This window comes from Astyanax mexicanus, chromosome 15 (assembly GCF_023375975.1).
Source record: "Astyanax mexicanus isolate ESR-SI-001 chromosome 15, AstMex3_surface, whole genome shotgun sequence".
Taxonomy (NCBI): Eukaryota; Metazoa; Chordata; class Actinopteri; order Characiformes; family Acestrorhamphidae; genus Astyanax; species Astyanax mexicanus.
Genome location: NC_064422.1, coordinates 15,389,595 through 15,410,956, shown reverse-complemented (window position 1 = coordinate 15,410,956; position 21,362 = coordinate 15,389,595). Strand labels below are relative to the sequence as shown.

The 21,362-nt window shown below is 37.7% G+C and overlaps 1 protein-coding gene across 3 annotated transcripts in view; it reads right to left on the bottom strand.

Moving 5' to 3' along the window:
* Positions 1–21,362, bottom strand: part of pald1a (phosphatase domain containing paladin 1a) — a 104,021-nt gene that overhangs the window by 71,695 nt on the left and 10,964 nt on the right. Inside the window, exon 1 of one of the 3 annotated variants that reach the window (XM_022669059.2) lies at positions 20,300–20,469. The exons of 1 other annotated variant lie outside the window; for it this stretch is intronic. The gene's annotated coding sequence lies outside the window, so the exon portion shown is untranslated. Of the gene's footprint in view, positions 1–16,028; positions 16,050–20,299; positions 20,470–21,362 lie in introns of those variants that run through there. One more of the 3 variants, XM_049464773.1, reaches the window with a different exon arrangement.

Here is a 21,362-nt window from a genome sequence, read left to right as displayed (position 1 = left end):
CTCAGTCTTGTTTTCAGTTTATCCCAGTGTATTGTGTATCCTGTTTTCGTTTAATAAATCCCCTGTTGTTTGCAATTGCGTCCGTCTCCTCGTCCTCCCCTGCACCCCAACCTGACATATATATATGAAAATTATATATTATATATATATATATATATATATATATATATATATATATATATATATATATATATATATTATTATTATTATTTTTATATATTATTTTTATATCTTATGCGGAAGTTATATGGGTGTCACTGCCCTGCTACATAAATCTGTTTTTTATCTGAAATTGCATCATGTATTGTTTTATATATTGTTTATTATAAGTAAATAAAGGCTTTTTTATGAAACAATATATATATATATATATAAGTTCATGTCACTTAAAACATTAATTTCTCTTTACCGCAACAGTGAATCTCTCTACCGCAACAGGCCTTAAATTGTTGCGGTGTATGAGAAGGCTGTTGCGGAGTATGAGGGACCTTAACCTTCTTTGATCTCTGTGGGGCCACCATGATGCCTGGCTAAACTTTTGCTAGCTTTTTGTATTTAGACTTTAAAAACCTTAAAAATTCCCAAAACACAATAACATTTTCATTTTTTTAAACATTAAAAACTAGCTGTTTCGGTAATGAGAAACAAAAAGTTGTGTATGCTCGCTGACAACCAAGTTTTTAACATTTATCTGGAGAGGTATAAAATTAGGTGCTTACCTGGTAGCCATCTTGGGTGTCATACTAAAAGGTGTCCCCCCTCTCAAAATGGCTGTTTTTTTTCTGTTCCTTGTGGTCTTAAATGGTGCTTGAAAATTGTTGCGGAGGCTGAGAACATTGGTTCTGACCAAAGTTATTTTTCTAAATATTTTCTTTTCTTTTACCAATGAATTCCAAGTAATACATTTTTATTGACTGTAACAATTTACTTTATGAGATACATTTAAGTTTTTTATTATTTATTTATTTTAAATATTAAAATTGTGTAATTGAAGAGCCGAGATTCAGCAATGGACGCGTTGCGGTACTGAGAATTTCACACTAAATTATAAAAAATACATAATTTAAAATATCACAATGTCTACTTTTAATCACTTCCAATATAGCCTTTGATGAGATGTTTATAAACCAGTGTTTCCCAAATTGATAGCATTTACCTGTTCATCACACTCCTTAATGCCACCTCATTAGTCTGATTTCGTGAGAATCACCCTGAGTCATTCTCGTCGGTTACTGCAAGGATGTTTACCTCGTCTTTTCTCTGATCTCTGACAGATACCAAAACTTCACAATCTGCAGAATCTGCAAAACACACGCCACTCTGACCTCTGTACACACATTAGAAATTGTGCAAATTCACCCACCCAAACACAGAGCATAAACTTTCATCACATAACTGTTCTCTGTGTGAATCAGAGAAGGCAGGATACACTAACATTTAACACCGATGGTCAAGCTCTATATAGCTAACCTAAACCTCAAACCAAAACCTAACCCTAACGCTCAGCCTAACCCCAACCCTAAACCCAGCTTAACCACACCAAGCTCTACAACCACGCATGAAGAGTTCTATGCCGTGCAGAAAAAGCACATTACGAGTTTTGTTTTGCTTTATATACAGTAGTTCTATATACATATATAGTCAAAAGTATTGGGACACCTGCTCATTTATACAATCTATAACTTATACATTTAAAATTGATTAATTTATCAAATCAAGGCTGTTAAGGAGAGTTTACCCTGCTTGTGTTTGAGCAATTCTCTTTGTACTGTCCAGAAAGGGTGGGTGATATGGCCCTAAAATAATATCACGATATGTCATAGTATTTTTGCAATAACAATTCTCTTGGCGATATGACAACACTGAATAAACAAAAATAAAAAAATAAAAATAAATAAATAATATATATATATCATGAATAAACTACTGCAACAAAATGAAAATTAAATTTTAATGTTGCACACAATAAAATATGGCACACTCCTAATGAGATATTGAAAAATAAAATATTTTTATCATCAGATTTGTAACAAAGTCAATGATAAATATGATCAAATATCTCCATATATCCAGGATAAAATAAATGATACTGGACAGATATAATCTATTTATAGTATATATGGATTATTTTGCGAGAAATGTTTTTTTTTTGCTAAAAACATCAAAAAAAGTAGTACCCTGATGTGATAATTAGGGGTGAGCATTATACATTATACCCTGAATATTGTGCCATAAGATTGAAAAATTTTGGCGATAATATTGCGTGCAATACGATATGGCACACACATACTGTCAAGAGAATACGCTCTACTAGATTGTGGAATATTGCTGTAAGAATTTGATTCAGAGTTATGGGTCTTATTAATATTATATGGTGTAATTATATTGAATTAGTCGACTATCAAAATAAGCATAGTCATAACCTTATCATTAAGTGAGAATCTGTGAAGCATGGTGGAGGGAGCCTCATGAATTGTGCTGCTAAAAACAAAAAACAAAGTGTTTGCTGTAAGTTGGCCTCGTGTTTGATTAAAATTTATACTGATATTGAGTGTGTGTTTATTATAAATGTGTGTATGGTTGGAAGAGGGTGGAGTCAGAGCTGAGTCATTTTGATCAGATTGCTCCCGGCATTGGGAGGGTGACAGTTAGCGTGAAACGCATGCTATCTGCAAGACATGTGAAGCTCTATAACATCTCTGTAACTTATATAACGCATGGAAAATCCAACTGAACTACTCTGACAATTCCTAGAAAAGACTGTTTCCCATAATCCTCAGAGCTGGAGTATTTTAGAATAGACAGGCCTGGAAGACAGTCTAACGACTACCCTCTACAATCTCCAAGGCCGCAGTTACACCCACAGTACACCAAGGCCATGAGACACACACACACACACACACACACACACACACACACTTTCTTTTTTAGGAGTTTTTTTTTTCTATATTTTGCAAGATCTACAATGCTTCAATTCAGGATTCAGAGCTCCTCAGAATCCTACAAAGCATTAAGATATTAAGCCTAGCCACATGCCATATATTTTTAAACCTTTCAATTAAAAATCTCCATTCAAAATGCTGGACATTCCGAGGTTGTCCCCTGAGGTAAAACTTCAAAATCAATTTACAAACATCCCCTTAGCTTTTAAAAATCCCACATTCAGCTGTTTTGTTTATATTTCATATGTAAGCGATAGGGGGGCATGGCAAAAAACATTGTTGACTTTTAAAAAAATATATCAGATTAGTCGACATTAAAAATAACCATCAGTTGCAGGCCTATCTCACAAACACCCTAACCTTATCATTGAGTGAAAATCTGTGAAGCATGGTGGAGGGAGAATTGCGGTTTGGACTGCTTGATTCCAAGGTGGGTCAAAACATTTTACAGGAGGATGACCTCAAGTGGAAGAGAAGTGCACTATATATATATATATATATTTATATATATATATATATATATATATATATATTCCGAAATATTGAGTGTATATGGGTGGAAGAGGCAGAGTCACAGGCACAGTCATTCTAATCAGAGGGAACAATGCACAAATCAGTTAACATACTGCCGTCAGTGTATTTATATTTATTATATATTGAACCATGGTCCGGTTTAAACAATAGAAGAAGAAAAAGAAAGGGACATTAATCAATCAGACACCACCTCAAGCTACTGAGTTACTATCTTGTCTTTTATCTACTTGTAACCAGTGAATCTTCCATGTAAATGTTAATGAAAATAAATCTCTAATATTATTATTACTATTATTACAGACCCAGGCTCAGTAAAGACATGGTTTCAATAAAGACCTACCCATTCTTTAAGGAGAAAACCGTTGCTGAAGTGTGCTAGATGTGACTTCAATCCAAACAGACAGAAAGTGACCCATTTCCAGAGCAGAACATCTGCTGGGATCCACAGAGAGGAATGGCAAATTGACTTTAATAATGAATGGATAAAAGCCTCTGCTCCTGAGTGCTGCGGCTGCTGTTTTTAGCCCTGAACTGTACTTTTACAGCTAATCATGAGTCATACAGAGTCAAAAGCCACATAATCACGTCTATTAGAGCTTACCAAACACCTCCACACAGTCTGAGCAGTGTGTGTGATCATTCAGACATGCTGTTAGCACCATGCTATTTGATGGGGTATACGCTTATATTATGTGTTAGCTGAAAGGTAGCATGTTAGCATTCTGTTAGACTAATTAAGGTTTCTTTTTCTATTTGCTGTGTTGGTAAATCCTGACCAAGCCTGATTTTACAGCATTAGCACACTGGTTACTGGTGCTGTTCCACATCACTACTGTGCTAAGAGCACACATACCATAGGCCATCGTAGCTAGTGTCTACTTTCAGACTTTGTCCAACATCGCTACCTTGATAAGTAGTAATGCCTTCCATCTGCACCCACTATGAGGCCTCACTTCCAACTCCCATAATTCTAATTACCTTGCCATGAGCATGCTGGCCAGTGGTAGGGCTGGGCGATATGGAAAAAAATCTTATTACGATATAGTTTTTCATATCAGCCGATATCGATATGTATCACGATATAAATCAAATCACTTTCTGTTACACTTAAAGGTTTCTATTTTTACTCAGAAGTGACAGAATAAGGGAGTTATGGACAAAATCACTAGCAGGCTCAGAGCCTTGTGGACAGACACTAGGATGTTAACATCTTGCCAGGTGGGTACAGCTTTTAAATTAATTTTAAAAAGGGGACAAATATATAAACTAAAAAATATGTAAGACCCTTTACATTATATGTCTGTTTAATTTAAATTGCAATAACACTTTATTTATTTTTATAAAATTATATTTAATCAAAAGATCATTCCCCTCCCTGAATGCAGGCAACTACATAAAGCAAAATACAAGAGTATATCACAGTGTTCATTTTGACAGGTGATTTTGATACAGTCTTAGTCTTTTCACTAAAATGTATAATAGTTTTAGTTACATTTTAGTCTATCGGATATTATTAGTTTTAGTCAGATTTCAGTCTAGTTTAATTTTGGTCATATAAAAAGTATGTATTACATATGTTTTACTGTTTTTCTATTTTCTATTTGTTGTAATTTTAGATAATTTACTGCTTATGTTTTTTTTAAAATAATTTTTTTACATTTAAATTAAGCTAACATTTAAATATTTTAAAAAAAGTGGCCTATAATGGAGGTGGGAGGAATAAAGTCAAGTTTCTGAAATGATCCACTTCTACTGCAGTACAGATTTATACTAACATTACTGGCTTTCAGTAGACTAGACTTACATTACTTAAGTGTATTTAAAACTCCAGTTCAGTAACAGCAATGTTTAGCTCAGTTCAAATACAGCTAGACAGATTATATAATCTTCTGTATTTAGTAAAATATCCAGCATAACAGACTCTCTATCTGTTAAAAACTATAAAACACAAAGACAGAGGAGAATGCTGCCCTCAGGGTTTTCTAACAGAAACAGTGAGAGTTAGGAAAAAAGATGGAAAGTGCTTCCTTTCTGTGTGTTTATATACTAACCCCTCACTCGTGCTGAAGTTAACCTTAATTTACACGAAACGTGGATTAACACGGCTAACGTGCGTTACCCATTAGTTTATTAGAATGTAAAAAGCAGTGAAAGCATCTTAGCTAATGATGACAGATTGCACAGATCCCTTTTACACCTAAACATCGCTAACTTTAAACTGGAGACAAGCTAATCTAACTAGCAGCAAACAGAGCAGCGTTTACCTGCCTTCAGAAATCTGAACAAGCTCACCTCTCTAAATATCTTGGAGACGCATGCCTCATATTTAAAAGGTGAGTTTTCCAGTGTAGCGCCGCTGAATAGTATAAATGAAGTTTATCCAGTAAATGGGAGAGAAGGAGCCGCTATGTGAGGAGTTCAGAGTGGAGGGGCTCGGGGGGTGGGGCGGAGGGGGATGGTGGAGAGGGGAGGGGAGGGGTTGTACTGGGCTGAGCAGCAGTTCAGCGTGCTGCCTGGTCTCGTGCTGCGCCTTTTCACAACGCTACTTAAACGGGAAATAGAAAATTTAGTTTATCGAATTTCTCGCCCCGACTTATCGCGATATATAGTTTCCTCGATAACTATCGATATCGTTTTATCGCCCAGCACTAGCCAGTGGTAAACCTCACTCACGAGATAACACCGCACAACTAATACACGTGTGGGCGTTCCCGACTCCTCGCTTGCGGGAATAGTTCACGATCAATTTGCAAACATCTCCTCTGGTTTTTAGAATACAATGTTCAGTTTCTTTGTTCATTTTAAAGTGAAGGGGGGCGTGGCAGAAACAATCTGTGACTAGGGGTGGCCGATATGGCTCTAAAAAAATATCACGGTATTTCATTGTATTTTCATGATAACGATACTTTTGGCGATATGACAAAACACTAAATTAGAATTAGAATTATTTAAAATGCTATTAATGCATGCAATTTGATATGGCTAACTGAGATCTTTAAAAACGAATTTTGTCAGATTTGTAACAGAATCTAGGATTATTAATATCCAGGATTAAAGAAAAATACATGATACAGGACAGATAGAATCTGTCTCTAGTAGATATATAATGGGTAATTAGAACAGTGTGAATTTTTCTTTTGCTAAAAACAGCAAAAAAGTAGTACTCTGATGTGATTGCAGCCCTAGCTCAAAAACACCATAACCTTATAATGAGAATCTGTGAAGCATGGTGGCGGGAGCATCGTGGTTTGGACTGCTTAATTCCAAGGTGGAAAAAAACTTTGAGGAGAATGACCTCAAGCTAAAGAGAGGTCTGGTGTTGCAACAAGTATATTAGTCTAGCCCTCTAAAACTGTTCCAATTTCTAATGTAGCCCCTTGGGAAAATTAATTGCCCACCCCTGCTCTACAGGGCTATAAAGCCCAGCACTGAGATGTGTAGCAGTGGAACTGTGTTCTCTGGAATACTTTTGGGGAATGCAATCAAATCCCAACTGTAATGTTCAAAGAAAGTCTTAGAAAGTCTTCCCTAGACATTAGAGGTTGTTACTCCAAATCTAAAGATTTTAGCAGGCGTCCCATTACTTTGGTTTTTGTTCAGACAATGTATAAAAAAAAAAATACTGGGGAACTTTGCGTTCATTTTTACGTACTATCGCTTTAAGCCCAGCGTCGACTGAAAGCACTCCGCTCTCAGTGTTTCCAGTTTTTTGTCCCAGTGGGCCGGAGGTGCTGGCATAGAAACAGCGCTGCAAACATACGCCGGCCGGCGGTCCGTCTTTCAGCCGGACGCGATTGAAATTCCACTGGTGTGTGCAGAAGAGATCGGGGGAGGGAAACGGGGTGGAGGGGTGGTCCACACAAAGGGTCCACAAGCGAGGGGAGGAGAAGGAGCCCACAGCTGCAGGATGCATCTGCGACGGGACACTGGACAGAGGACGGATGCAGAAGGGCCTCAGCATTAAAAGACGATTGAGATGTTTATTATCATGAAAGAAATGCAGCCGCAAATACACTATATAAACTAAAGTATTAGGACACCTGCTTGTTCATTGTTTCATCTGTAATCAATGGTAATAAAAAAGAGTTTATCCGGCTTTTGTTGGTGTAACTGTCTCTACTGTCCAGAGAAGACATTTTAGTAGAGCTACTGGATCATTGCTGTGAGAATTGGATTGCATTCGACTAGTGTTGTATTCCCTGTGTCTGGTCTCAGCCTCGAAATCGGTCTCGAGACCATAAACGAGCGATATCGATATCAATCTTGTTTAAAATCGATTAGGTCGTGGGGTGAGGTAGACTCGGACACTGTGGTTGAGACCGGTCGAGTCCTCTGTCTCAAGTGAAGTTCATTCAAACAGACCCAGGGTTCATACACTTTTTAACCAACAAATTGCCATGATTTTTTCAACTTTAACTTGAAATTATGAAAAGAATTAGTGTTACCCCAGTTTTGACAGATATTGCCCATTTTATGATGTGTTTTAACAACACTAAATATTAAGGTCATGGTTAATAGGACATAAATGCTAATACTAGAATTATTGTGTAGAAGTTGGCTAACGTTAGTACATTGTTATCAGCAGTTTAGCTCAAATAAAAGGTGTATATTTGATAGCTGGGTCAGATCGAGACCAGATCACATTCTCCCTACAAGCAAACTGAGTGATCAATCTCGTGTGCGGATCAAAACAACTGGACCAAGACCTGCTAGAGGAGGTCTGGGTCCGGTTGTTTTGATCCACACCAGAGATCAATTAATATTTTCACACCTGCTTATTAGAACCACACGAAGGCTACAAACAAACCAGAGTCCATTTTATCTCATTTATTTCTATTTTTTTCCCCCATTTTCTCCCCAATTTTGCTCAGCCAATTACCCAATCCACTCATTAGGACTGGACCACTATCACCAGTAATGCCCCAACACACCAGGAGGGTGAAGACCAGCACTGTCGAGTACCACACTTGGAGGAAACCGCAGCGACTCGGTTCTGGTACATCAACTCATAGTGGCAGCGCTTTAGACTTCTGGACCATTTAGTGCTCAACCAGAGTCCATTTTAACCGGACCAAAAATTGCTGGTGTGAAAACGCCCTAAGAAGTGAGGTAACTGGGTCCACTTGTGCTAAATAAACAAAATATTTTTGATAGTCTATTGTCGATAGAATTAGGAGGAAGTTAATTAAGAAGAAGTTTGGAAGTGGAAAGAACTGTTAATGTATTTTGTTCCATTCAGGTTATCATTAAAACATATAATAAATATAATTATACAACATACCACATTATATAACATACCAGCCTAAAGATGCTGGTATGTTATACATCGGAAATGAAGAGATGTGGAACTTGAGCTCTATGCCATTCATTCATTCATTTATTCACTTACTCATTTGCTCTTCAGATAAAATCTATATGAACTGTATGGTTTATAATACTTTGTAAGCAAAACGTGATGAACGTGATTCATTTAAATTAATTCATCACAGGGCAAGTAATTACTTTTTCTTTTTAATCGCTTGACAACACAAGATTTAACATACTTTCCAAAGATGAATTTATTTTGTTGCATCTCTGACTAAGCTCCAATCTCATAAACCACTAATATCTCACTCAGAGGGATCGGGGTGTACAGACAGCTGTGGAAAAATGAAATTTCAGTCAAACAGCCAACACTGAATAACCCAAAACCCCATGCAGGATGACCTCACCAGGGGATGATGAGACTGCGCAGGCCTGCCATCACTTCTCTCTGTAACGGTGGTGAAAAGCAGCTGCCTGGAAAACCTCACAGAGACTCAACCGGACCCAAGAGTCAAGAGCTCCATTAACTCTGTATACAACTACAGAGCGGAGCAGAGTTACAATTCTAAAGGGTCACAGTGGGACAATAACAGCAATAGCAGTGTTTACATATGTGGACATCCTCGGGAAGTCCTGCTAAAACAGGGCTGAAATACAGACAAGAGACATGGAGTCGGTTTCAATAGCATTTAGCCAAATCGGCCAAAGTATTAGCTAATGTGTAGGAGCCCATTGTTCCAACTAAACAGCTCTGATCTGTTGAGGCCTGGACTCCACAAGACCTCTGAAGGAGATCTGTGGTATCTTTTCATAGACTAACATTACAGCAAAGCAGAGTTGTGAGGTTGTGAGGTGGGCAAAGTGTTCGTGGGCATCAGTGACCCTCAGGTGTCCATAACCATGTCACTGGTTTACGGGCTGTTCTTTCATGGATCTCTTTCAGTAGATATTGAGCACTGCATACCTGGAACACCCCACAAGACCAGATCTCCAGAACTCGACTAACACATCACAGATTGGTTCTTGTCAAAGTGTTAAAAACTGTTAAAGTCTGTTCACTTAGTATAGGCATACAAACTAAGTTTAGCTTGATGTTAAAGTAACATCTTTTAAAGTTTAGGAGTTTTAATACCAGCAAACATGCCATTATTTGGGTTTATAGGTCACTTGTTGAGAGTGTTCTCCGTTTTAACATTATGTTATAGTGTGAAAACCTATCTGTCCAGTATAGAAACAAGCTGGCCCAGGTGGTTAAACAAGCCAGTAAGATCTTCAGAGGCAAAAAGTAGTCACTACACAATCTTTATAGCTGATCCTTAACAAAAAAGGCAATTCAGGTCTACAATTTGGGCTGCACTTCCTCACGTCCGGACCGAGTCACCACTGAGCACTCAAAACCCGAGGAAAACAGCAAAACAACAGTAATCGGCCCTTTAATCAGGCATTTAAATGGCTTTTTAAAAGGAAAATAAGAGTGTTTTTATGGAATTAAAAGCGTGAACTAAGCTGTTACTGCAAATATCTGCGCTGCAAAACTGTGCTGAACTGAGGTGCACAGCTCGACAGCACGACACGGGCCCACGTTTACAAGCACGTACCCAACCATGTGGATGCAGGCCACGCGGTTACCTCCCCCTCCCCCTCACCCCCCTTGCACTTCTTAGGCAGCAGCAGCCTGTCACTCACACAGACACAGAGACAGCGCTGTGTATCTACCTCCTGTGTCAAGAATCAAAACATTGCACAATGATGTGTTTGATTTAATTGCCTTAAGTGACATCAAACGTCCTGCGATGTGACTATTGCTCATGCGCACATTGCAATGCCGATGCTAAAACGATATATCGTGCAGACCTATCTACAATGACTGTATCCAGGCCCTGTACTTATCATTTCAGTTGCTGCCATCATGAATGAGACATAAGGTGCCACTAGTAAGACAAATGGGTGCAAAATGTCATTTGTTCTTTCTGTTGTAAATGTTGTAAATAAAGACTTTGTGTAATGCGGTACTGTTACAAATAACTATTAGTCAACAATGAAATTTTTAGTCGACAATTTTAAATAATCAACATTGTCGAATATATCGTTGCAGCCCTAGAAACATACTGCAGAAATATGCTAAAGGCAGCACAATTTGACTAAATTATCACCATAAATTTTGAGACATCTCAACCGTGGGCACCTAATGCAGAAAAAAAAAAAATCTGTTATGATTTTTTCTTATGAACAGGTCGGCCATGAGATGGAAAAGGTTAAGAACCCCTGCTTTTGTGCACTAAACTGTAGTGTGAAACCAAAACTAACCAGATTAAATATTTACAACATTTACCAAGTGCAAATGTAGATTTCAGTCAATACAAAAGCATCCATGATACAAGGTGGGCCAGCTCAGCAACGGGACCACCACCATCACCACACTGTACTCATTCTCCAACTGCAGGCACACCTTAGAAGGATGTGGGTGTGGCACGCTGAGAAATCTTAAATAACATTAGAACTCCTCCCTCTCCATTTATTTCCTCACAAACAGCCACGAGATTCAAGTGTGTGTTTGTGTAACTGAGTTGTGTGTTATGTGATAATAGAACACCAGTGCAGGAAGTGACCTCACCATCTTTATCGCCATCTCTGAGCACAACTTCCACTTCCATTTAAAAAAAAAAATAAAAATAATTCTGCTCTTTTGTCCTCTCACTTCCCCAGCAGTGCGGAAACCCACCAGAGCAGCACGAGGTCCCCACCATTTACACAAACACACACACACACAAACTCTGTCTCTCTCTCTTATATAGAGACCCCTTCCCTCACACACCTCCCACACCCCGCTGCACACTGTAACAGTAAGTTTTCCTGAGTGTTGAAAGGTCCGTTTGAGTAACGCGTTCGTCAGCGTGAGTCAATCACGGCCTGAATCTGCAGCAGCAGCTGAACCGGACCCCCGCCCTGACCCGCTCTGATCATCCCTCACTGCACCGGATAACACCACTTCCTCCCCCAGCTTCCTGCGTTACACCACAACTGCAGCCAGCGTACCTTCTCTCTCTCTCTCACACACACACACACACACACACACACACACACACACACACACACAGTCACACACACAGGAAAAGGCCTTGTGGTGCCAATGACACGTGTCCGCAAAAACAGGTTCAAGAAGTTAGAAATGTTATTACTTTCAGTTTGTATCAAATAAGAAACCCCAAAAATGGGGTGAAATAAGAATTTAATTTGCAACATAAATAAAAAATGTAAACTGAAACTCAATCTCAATTCAACTGGAACCGAATATTTGAGTGTAAATTTTAAATTAAAACTAAATTTGAAACTAGAACTTAAATTTGAAACCTGAACAGAATTTAAAACTAAATAAAAATCGAAACTAGAACTTAAATTTGAAACTAGATCAGAATTTGAACCACAACCTAATCTGAAACCTGAACAGAATATGAAACAACTTAATGTAAACCTACAAAAGAATTTGAAACTAGAAACTGGAACTTCATTGGGAAATGGAACTTAATATGGTTTGTTAAGGAAAAATAAACATAACTCAATTTTTAAACTAGAGCTGAATTTCTAAACAGAAACTGAATTTTGATGTTTGTAAAGAACAAACCTAAAATATGAATTTTAAACTACAATAGAAAAGCATGTTTTGTTCTGATTTTACGCCTGGGAATGTACAAATGTACAAATTAAGGTCCAAATCATTTTTAGGTTCACTTTTTAAATAATATGAATAATAAAGTTGCCTTTTTCATCACAATTAGACCAGCTGAAATGATACAAGAGAAATGGTTATTCAACCAAGCTTTCTGAAACTATAAACCAAATAAACTGGACATGTTAAACTCTGATTGCCAGTTGCTGGTTAAATTAGTGTAGTAGCATATACGTTACCAGTCAAGGGTTTGTACACCCTAAATACATTATTTTAAAAAATCTGCACTGCAGATTAATACTAAAGTCATCAAAACTGCAAAGAAAATCATATGAAATTATTTATCAAACAAAAAAATTTAACCAAACCAGAATATGTTTTATATTTTAGATTCTTCAAAGTAGCACCTCTTGCTTAAATGACAGTTTTGCACATCTTTGCTGGATTTAATCAGTCAGCTTTATGAGATAGAGTCACCAGAAATTCAGGCTTTCAGTTAACTTGTCCAGAGTTAATTACTTGAATTTCTTGTCTCTTAATGTGTTTGAGAACATCAGTTGTAAAGTTGTGAAGAGGTAGAGTTGGTATACACAGTGAATAGCTCTATTTGAGTAATGTTCTAATCCATATTATGCCAATAACTACTCAAAGTAAAGAACAAAATACTTTAAGAAATGAAAAACATTTAAGAACCTAGAAAGTATTCTCAAGTGCAGTCGCAAACACCATCAAAAACGTTATGATGAAACTGGCTCTCATCAGGACCTCCCCAGGAAAAAAATGTTTTTTTTTCCTGTGCAAATATAAGCAGTAATTTGCATTCAATTGAAATAAAATTAAGTATATAAATTGGGACAAAAAAACTCTTTCTACTCAAAAAAAAAAAAAGTTTAATAAGAAGTAATTCCATATTAGTGTCAATGCAAAAATTGGTCAGTTTTATGTAATCTAAAAGATTACGCTACTGGTTACATCATATGTAATCAGTACAGAGGTGCATTACCTAAGTGATCTACCCAACACTGTACATCACATACCTATACATCTCCACACATTACATCACATACACACCAATCACCATCATAAACAGGGTTACATAACCCTCCACACCTCCCGACAACCTAATCAGAATAACAGAGACTGCCAAATCCATCCAAATCCCCCCGACAGGGGAGTAATCTGACTTGATCCTGGATGAGCAGATTTGAGATTGATAAATTTAATCAATCATTCTTTTAATAAACCACACGGTTATGTGCTATAATCCCAAACATTCCTTTCCCAGCCAACACACTTTAACACCACCAGCCCAGACCCATCAGCTAAATCCAACAAAGACCAAAAACACGCCAAAACCCTCATTAACTCAACAGCCATGTGCAATAAATATCCCCCTTTTACTCTAAATACAGTACAGTCACCTGGACATAAGCCAGGTGTTGTGGGGTGTCCTGTATGCAGCCATCAGTACCTACCAAATTAAATGGCATGACAGTGACTAAACACAAGTATGCACAATGTGGTTCCTTTCCCTTTCCTTCCCTTCCAGAGAAATTAAGACAAAAACTATGAGCAGTCAAGACCCAAAGTAGAATCTGACTCATGGTTATACTCACTCATTCAGTAGATCTGCCCCTTTTTTCAGAACAAGCTCAGTGTCTCAGACTGCCTTCATTGAGTTTACAGTGCAGCCTAAAGCACCAGAAAAAGAGCAGATTTGTCTACTGGATTACAAATGTCTCCAGTAAGTATAATGTACCAGCAGTAAAAGTGCAGTTTATCTAGTTTATTACTAAACCGTTTACAGTTCCATCAAATTACAGTACCAGAACTCTGCTCTGCTTACTCTGTTGACCACAGAGACAAACCAAAGCTACTACAGTTCACTTGGCACTTACCTGCTCTCATGCAAGGCCGGCCTCCTATCTGTCTGAACGGGAAGAGACCAAACTACAGTAAACTAAAAGGTCTAATTACCATTTGAAAAACAGTTTTTAATATCACTGATAAAATCAGACAAAAACCTTAGGAAAAGTTAAATATATAATATGCACAAAAAAAAAAAAAAAAAAAAAGTTTTTTTTGGCTTGTTTTGGCTACTGCACCTGCGCACATCTCCACAGCAAAGGGGGGCTTCCCCAACAGCAAGCTGACTCTTCCCCCACTCTCGCCACAACCAGCAAGCTGATTGGCTCTTTTGTTGAGGGTGGGACTTGATCCACAAACTGAAGCAATAATTAACATTGCAAGACATTAAATTTTATACAGTGATCAGTGACCTGTCACCTCATTAATAAGGTCTCTGATTTAACCACAGAGCTGGTGTGGGAGAGTCAGAACACATCAGTGGCTCATAAAAAAAGAACAAGATAAATGTTTTAAACACACTTTAAACAAATACAATGAGTATTTATTACCTTACTGGCTGTTAATGTCACCAACAGCACTAGTGTCATCAACTTGCTAGTTCATTGAGAACTTGCCTGCTATTCGTCTAGCTTACCCAATCAATGAAAATCACTGTTCTTTTTTTAGCCAAGTGTAGTCCCGCCATCTTTTTGTGGGAATTTAAACACTGGAGATGGAAAGACTGGGGCTGTTTTGTCATTGAAACCTATAGGGATGGGTGGATCTACACATCATACTGCAACCAGCCAGCAGAGGTGCTAGATCTGTGGTGGCTAGGACTGTCACGATTTTTTTTGTGGACAATATATTGTCCCAGAAATGATTAATAATAACAGAATAGCATAAAAAAGCAATTATACAGATTTAAAGCAGAGCAAAGGTTTAAAAAAAATAATAATAATCAGTTTGGGAATTATATACTTATTTCTTTACCTACTTTAGTCCACACTGTGTGTATGTTATGGAGTCACAATTATTGAACCATGACTGGCTAAAATCCTGTTCACTGTTATATGTGTGAACAACAAACATACAAATAACACAACAGACGATATCAAATTATCAAAAATTATTGAGATCATGTTAATTTATTGTACAATAAATCGATATTGCAATTATTGTGACATGCCTAGTGGTGGCTTCATTCACTTGAATGGTGGTTTTAATGTAATGGCTAAATCAGCACTGGGATGTCACAACGACACAAAAGTGTGGGGTAGTTTGAACCAAACAGGACTAATATAAAATACAGTGTAGCCACATTAGCCTTTAAAAAAAAGGTAACTTCACACACATGACAGGGCTGATCTGTGGATTAGAGACTTTAATTGAAAAACAATCTGAGGACCACTAAAACCAGTATGAACCAAACAGAGGGTACCACCCAACACACACCAGCCGTGCTCACACACTGTGTTTAAACTTCAGGAATAGAACCAAATTACACCAGACTACTCCCAGAGTTTCATATAGAGACGACTTAAAATCAAACACACACCCTGTGCCCTTGTGTCCTGAAATGGCTATACACATGGCTATACAGACACACACACACACTCCATAAGCCGAGCTGCAGTGCTGAAAATACACTCATGTTAATTGTGAATGAATAAGTTAAGCAGCTTTCAGGATTTGTCTATTTTAAAAAAATTAATCCGCACCCACATCCATACCTTCACATCCTCACTCCGGAGATGAAATGTATCAATCGCGTGAAACCCAGCGTGAATTTAGACCAATTTAGGGGAAGTGGGCGAGGAAGTGGAAAGGGTGTATTCTATGAACACACATACATTTAAAAAGACTAGGCTATACATGTGTTGACCCCTGTCTTTATGTTTATTTGGCTTTAGTATTCAAATGTTATATAGAGTTAATTAAAGGTAGACACTCTCACTAAACACTGATTTTATGTTTATTTTGGTTTAGTATTCTAATGTTATATAGAGTAAATTACAGGTAGATATCTCTCACTGATCACTGACTTTATGTTTATTTGGGTTTATCTCAAAGTTAGCATTTAGAGTTCAAAACTGATACATTAATACGAAAAGTCATTTTTTAGTAATGAAGTGGATTGACTTTTATAAAGTGAATATGTTGCAAGTTTGGCATTGATAAAGCAATTAATAAGTTGACATTATTAAAGTACCTAATTGGAAACGGAGTAAATAAATAAGCATTAGATAAGCCTTTAGAATTGACAGAAAAGAAATGTATTACACAAGTGAATAATTTGGCATTTACTAAGCTACAAAATTATTCTAATACTGTAAATTCACATTAATAAGCTAATCAGGTTGGCATTTAAAAAACTAATAATTTGGAATTAATACAGTTAGCTAGATGTTGAAAGATCCGATCAAACATACATGTCGTAATTATTACTTTATCTGATATTGGGTGAACAGGGCCAATCTACTTACTGATCCTGATTTTAATCCACATCGTACATTAAGCCTCAAATAATTCGCTGTTGCTTTGACTAAAATGTTGTTTGTTTGGAGATATTTTAGTTAGTTATAATGTAAATATAGCTGGTGTGGGTTCTTTGAGATGTGGAGGTGAGTCTACAGCTTTCATGATGTGATCTTAAGCACAACACCAAAAAAATACAATAAAAAAAATATATTTGTTAAATAAGCAGATTTAGATCAGAACTTATAGGGGTAGCTGGTCTATTTTCACCTCATAAAGCACCCCATTTTAAGACACTATAAGGAACTTCTAATTCAGCAGGTCTCGCCGCTGGGTGGGGGTTGTGGGGGGTAGCTAACTAAGTTAAGTGAAGTTAAGCTAAGGAAACAAAACCAATTAAAAAGTAAAAAGTAGCAAACAAGTGCTGGATATAAATGTACACAGATTTCTGTCCTGAAAACTGTTTATTTGGGTGAGTAAAGTGCTTCCATTTATTTACAGTAAGCTTAGATTCCCAAATTTCTCCAAGACTAAGACTGGAGCATTAGCATTAGCAGCTAACAGTTAGAGGGTAATGCTAATGCAGGCTACAGGCTGATACTACTCCCATTTGAACGACGAAAGAGCTAGCTCAGTTAGCGTGTAATGCTAATGCTGCTCCAGCAGTGCTACAGGCCGATAATACTCACCTCTGAACAGGGAATTAGCGGTTAGTGGCTAATGCTAACGCTACTCCAGCCCCAGTGCTGAAGAACTAAACTAAGACTCCTATATAACTCTGTACTTCAGTGGAGTGGCTTTACTGCTCTTTACAATCTGACTGGAAAAATTCATACATAAGACGCACTGGAGTACAGACGAGTTTGGGGAAAATTAAAGGATTTTAAGTGGGCATTATAGTGTGAAAAATACGTTAAACTGTGCAATATTCTATACAGTTGCACATTCATTAACTGAGGGGGGTCTCTAATGGACCCTCAGAGTGGGTCCTGACTGTACTGACTGTAATCATAATAACACTAAACTGATCATCACAGTTACTCTAACTGTCTGACTCCTTAATGACCTTCTATAACAGACGAGACAGATCTCCAGCTGAAACCTCACAGTTCCTGCCCACTTCGAGAGAGCCGAACATCAGAACAGAACTCTGCTACCCACTGAGGTCCTGGAGAAAGCTGGAACATCAGGGCGGTAAATCTATTTCTGAAATAGCGTCTATAATTTATGATTTTCCAGCAGCAACAGCAGCTCCTCACTCCTATAATCTGCAGGTCATGTGGCTCTTATTTCCCATCAGCTGACAATCATTACACATCAGACCAGCAAACAAACACACACACACACACACACACACACACACACACAGTCTCACAGACACTGTCTGATAAACAACTTTCACATGATGAAGACATCAAAATAAACTCAGCTACAGTAATATAGCTATTCATTTTCCTGTCAGTAAAAGAAAAACATTGAATGTAAAGCTCAACATCGACTCCATCACTTATTCACAAATCAAAAGATAAATCAATCAATTAATTCTTTACATGCATTCAAAACTCTGCTTCATGTCAGATTACTGGATTATCAGATTATTCAAGCAGTCGCGCAAACAGTATAGTCCACTTTTTCCTTATCCTTGAAGTATCGAAGGTCTAAATATCGAATTTAAAAATTTGATAAAGAGAGGGTTTACACTAAGAGCGTTTTCACACCAGTAGTTAATTTCTATGGTCTTAATCAGTTTGTTTACTTTAAGCATTTTCTCTCTCTGTTTGGTTTGGTTTCACACAGGCACAAACCTAAACGCAACAAAATGCGCACCAGAAAAACACACAAGCATATTGTCTCCTCTGATTGGTCAGAGCTGCCTGGCGCAGGAGCAAAAAAGTAAATAAAGCGAGAAGATTTTGTGCTCCAGCATGTATATCTGTGCATTGTAAAGAACTCTGCTGCACTTTCAAAAACCTGTTTTCAACTGGACGTGCAGCACAGATATCCGCATAGTAAACGGAGGTGCGCGGCCGTAAGTAGAGAACGCAGCACCTGCAACGTTTAGTGTAAAACTGCTTAGCATGGATCAGCAGAGACCGTGTTTATTCATAGCTGTGGGAATTAGCGTTATCGCACATCAACAATAGTAATACTTGCAATGCAACTTGGAAGATATTTTGGGTCGATTTGCCATAAAACATCAGTAAATTATGTTATTATAAAAAAGTTTTGGTTGAATCAAAAGAGTTTTTATTTTTAATGTATTATTTTTATTTTATTGTTCGTCTTTATGATATATAATTATCTCTGTATAGCACTTTGTTTTCAGCTTTTGTTGTTTTTTAAAGTGCTTTATAAAAAAAATTAAGTTGAGCTGAGTTAACCTTAAATTTGTTTAGAAAAAATGTGGAAATAGTTGAAAAATATCAGAAAGTTTAACTGAAACACCATCATGGTCAGGTGTGACATCATTCCCAGCTCCAACAGCCAACTTCTGAGGTAAACAGAACCCATCAGTATCTACTAATTTAATATTTTAGCATTACAAGAAGCAATGAAAAGTTGTGTTGACATTGTTTGGAGCATTTTATTGGTTTATGCATCACAAATTTGATACAGAATAAACATCTTTTTTCATCAAATTTACTTATAAATATTAATAATGAAATATTTTTACACTGCTTTCCATTGAAAGATAAGAAGAATTTTGCAAAACAATAAGAACATACAGAAATGACATATAAAGCCACCAGTATTGAGCTGTGCAATGGGTCTGTGTTCTCTAGAAGGATGGAGCTCCACCCAATACTTTCGAATAGGATGAGCTGAGAATGACTTGGTTTGATCATCATCCAACATCCTGACACACCATACTAACTACATGCAATCAAATCCTCACAGCGAGTAGTAGAAACTCTGCCTTGAACAGTAGAGACATTTACTCCAATAAAAGCAGTATAAACCTTTTTTTTAATACTCTTAATTTCAGAAGACAAAAACAAAAAATGAACTCATAGTGTCCAACTAATATTGCTGCTAAGCAAGTCTATTAGAGATCACTGAACACTTTCACATGGTTTGAAAAGTGTGTGTAATGAATTAAGCCCTAAGTTAGCATCATGCTAATTGGTGTACCATACATACTATTACTTGTTAGCAAAATTAGCCTTGTAGCTCCAGTGTTAAACTTATAAAAGCGACAAATACGTCTCAGTTGATTGAGTGCAGTTGAATAAATGTTAAAGTTTAAGTCCAAATTCGTTCTTTCTTGGTTATAATCAAACAAACTATCGCTTTAATGCAACAGAACTGTATGTAATAAACACTTAACACAACATCTAAAGATCTCCATCACTGAAATCACTAGATCTGACAAACCGCAGTTCCTCGCCAAGCAGAGTCACGCATCCCAACACACACACACACACTCTCACACACACACACACACACACACACACACACACACACACACACACACACACACACACACACACACACACACACACACACACACAAAGCCAGCCTGTACCTGTCTCCGAGTTCACCATCCAAACAGCTCGACTCTCAACCGTCCATTCTCTGACTGGGTCTCTTCACAGCAGCGTAAGAGTGTGTGTGTGTGTGTGTGTGTGTGTGTGTGTGTGAGTGAGAGAGTGTGAGTGTCTGCGAAGGTGTGTGCGCGCGAGTGTGTTTGAGGGTGTGTGTGGGCGGTCTTTCATTATTTAGCCCGTCCTCAAAAAGAGAGAGAGAACATTAACTCCGTGCCGCTGTTTCTCACTCATTAACACAAACACACACAAACGCAGACACACACACACACTCCTATATGAGGAAGCATGGTAAATCTGTGTGAGTGTGTTATGAAAGGATGAGGAGGCGGACCCTCTGAGTCTTACTCATCACCAGCCAGCCCACTACACTGGAGGAGCTCAACTATGAGCTGCACTTACTCTCTCTCTCTCGTACACACACACACACATCCCCTTAAACTTTGGACATACACAACACAGACAAAAGTGTCGGGACACCTGCTCATTCACTGTTTCAACCAAAATCAAGTCTACTGTTTGCTTTTACTCGATTTTGGAGCATAGCTGTGAGGACGTGATTGCATCCAGCAAAAAGAGCAAATGCTCTTTTAAAGATCAGGATGTTTAATGATAACTACCCCAGCTTATCACCCCACTTTATCACCCCACCTCTTGGATGGAGCTCCTTCATTCAAAAAACACAGTTCCACTGCTCTACAGCTCAATACTGGGGGGCTTTATACCCTTCTAGCCCACACCTGCCATTAAGCATTGCCCTATTCTGTATCTGAAAAATTGCTCTTCAAGGACTAGATTAGCTGTGGGTGTACATTTGCACATCTGTGTCAGCAATTTGTGCAAATTAAAGTAGCTAAATGCATTAATTAGAGGGGGTGTCCACAAATAGATGGACATATAGTGCATGTGAGTTAGTATATGTGTGTGTGAGAATTGTGTACAGTCAACATACCTTCCATTACCTCCTCTGTGTTGTTTATTTCCCTGTGTGTGTGTGTGTGAGAGAGTGTGTGTGTTCACGGGTTGCTGCAGGTTAGTATTGAG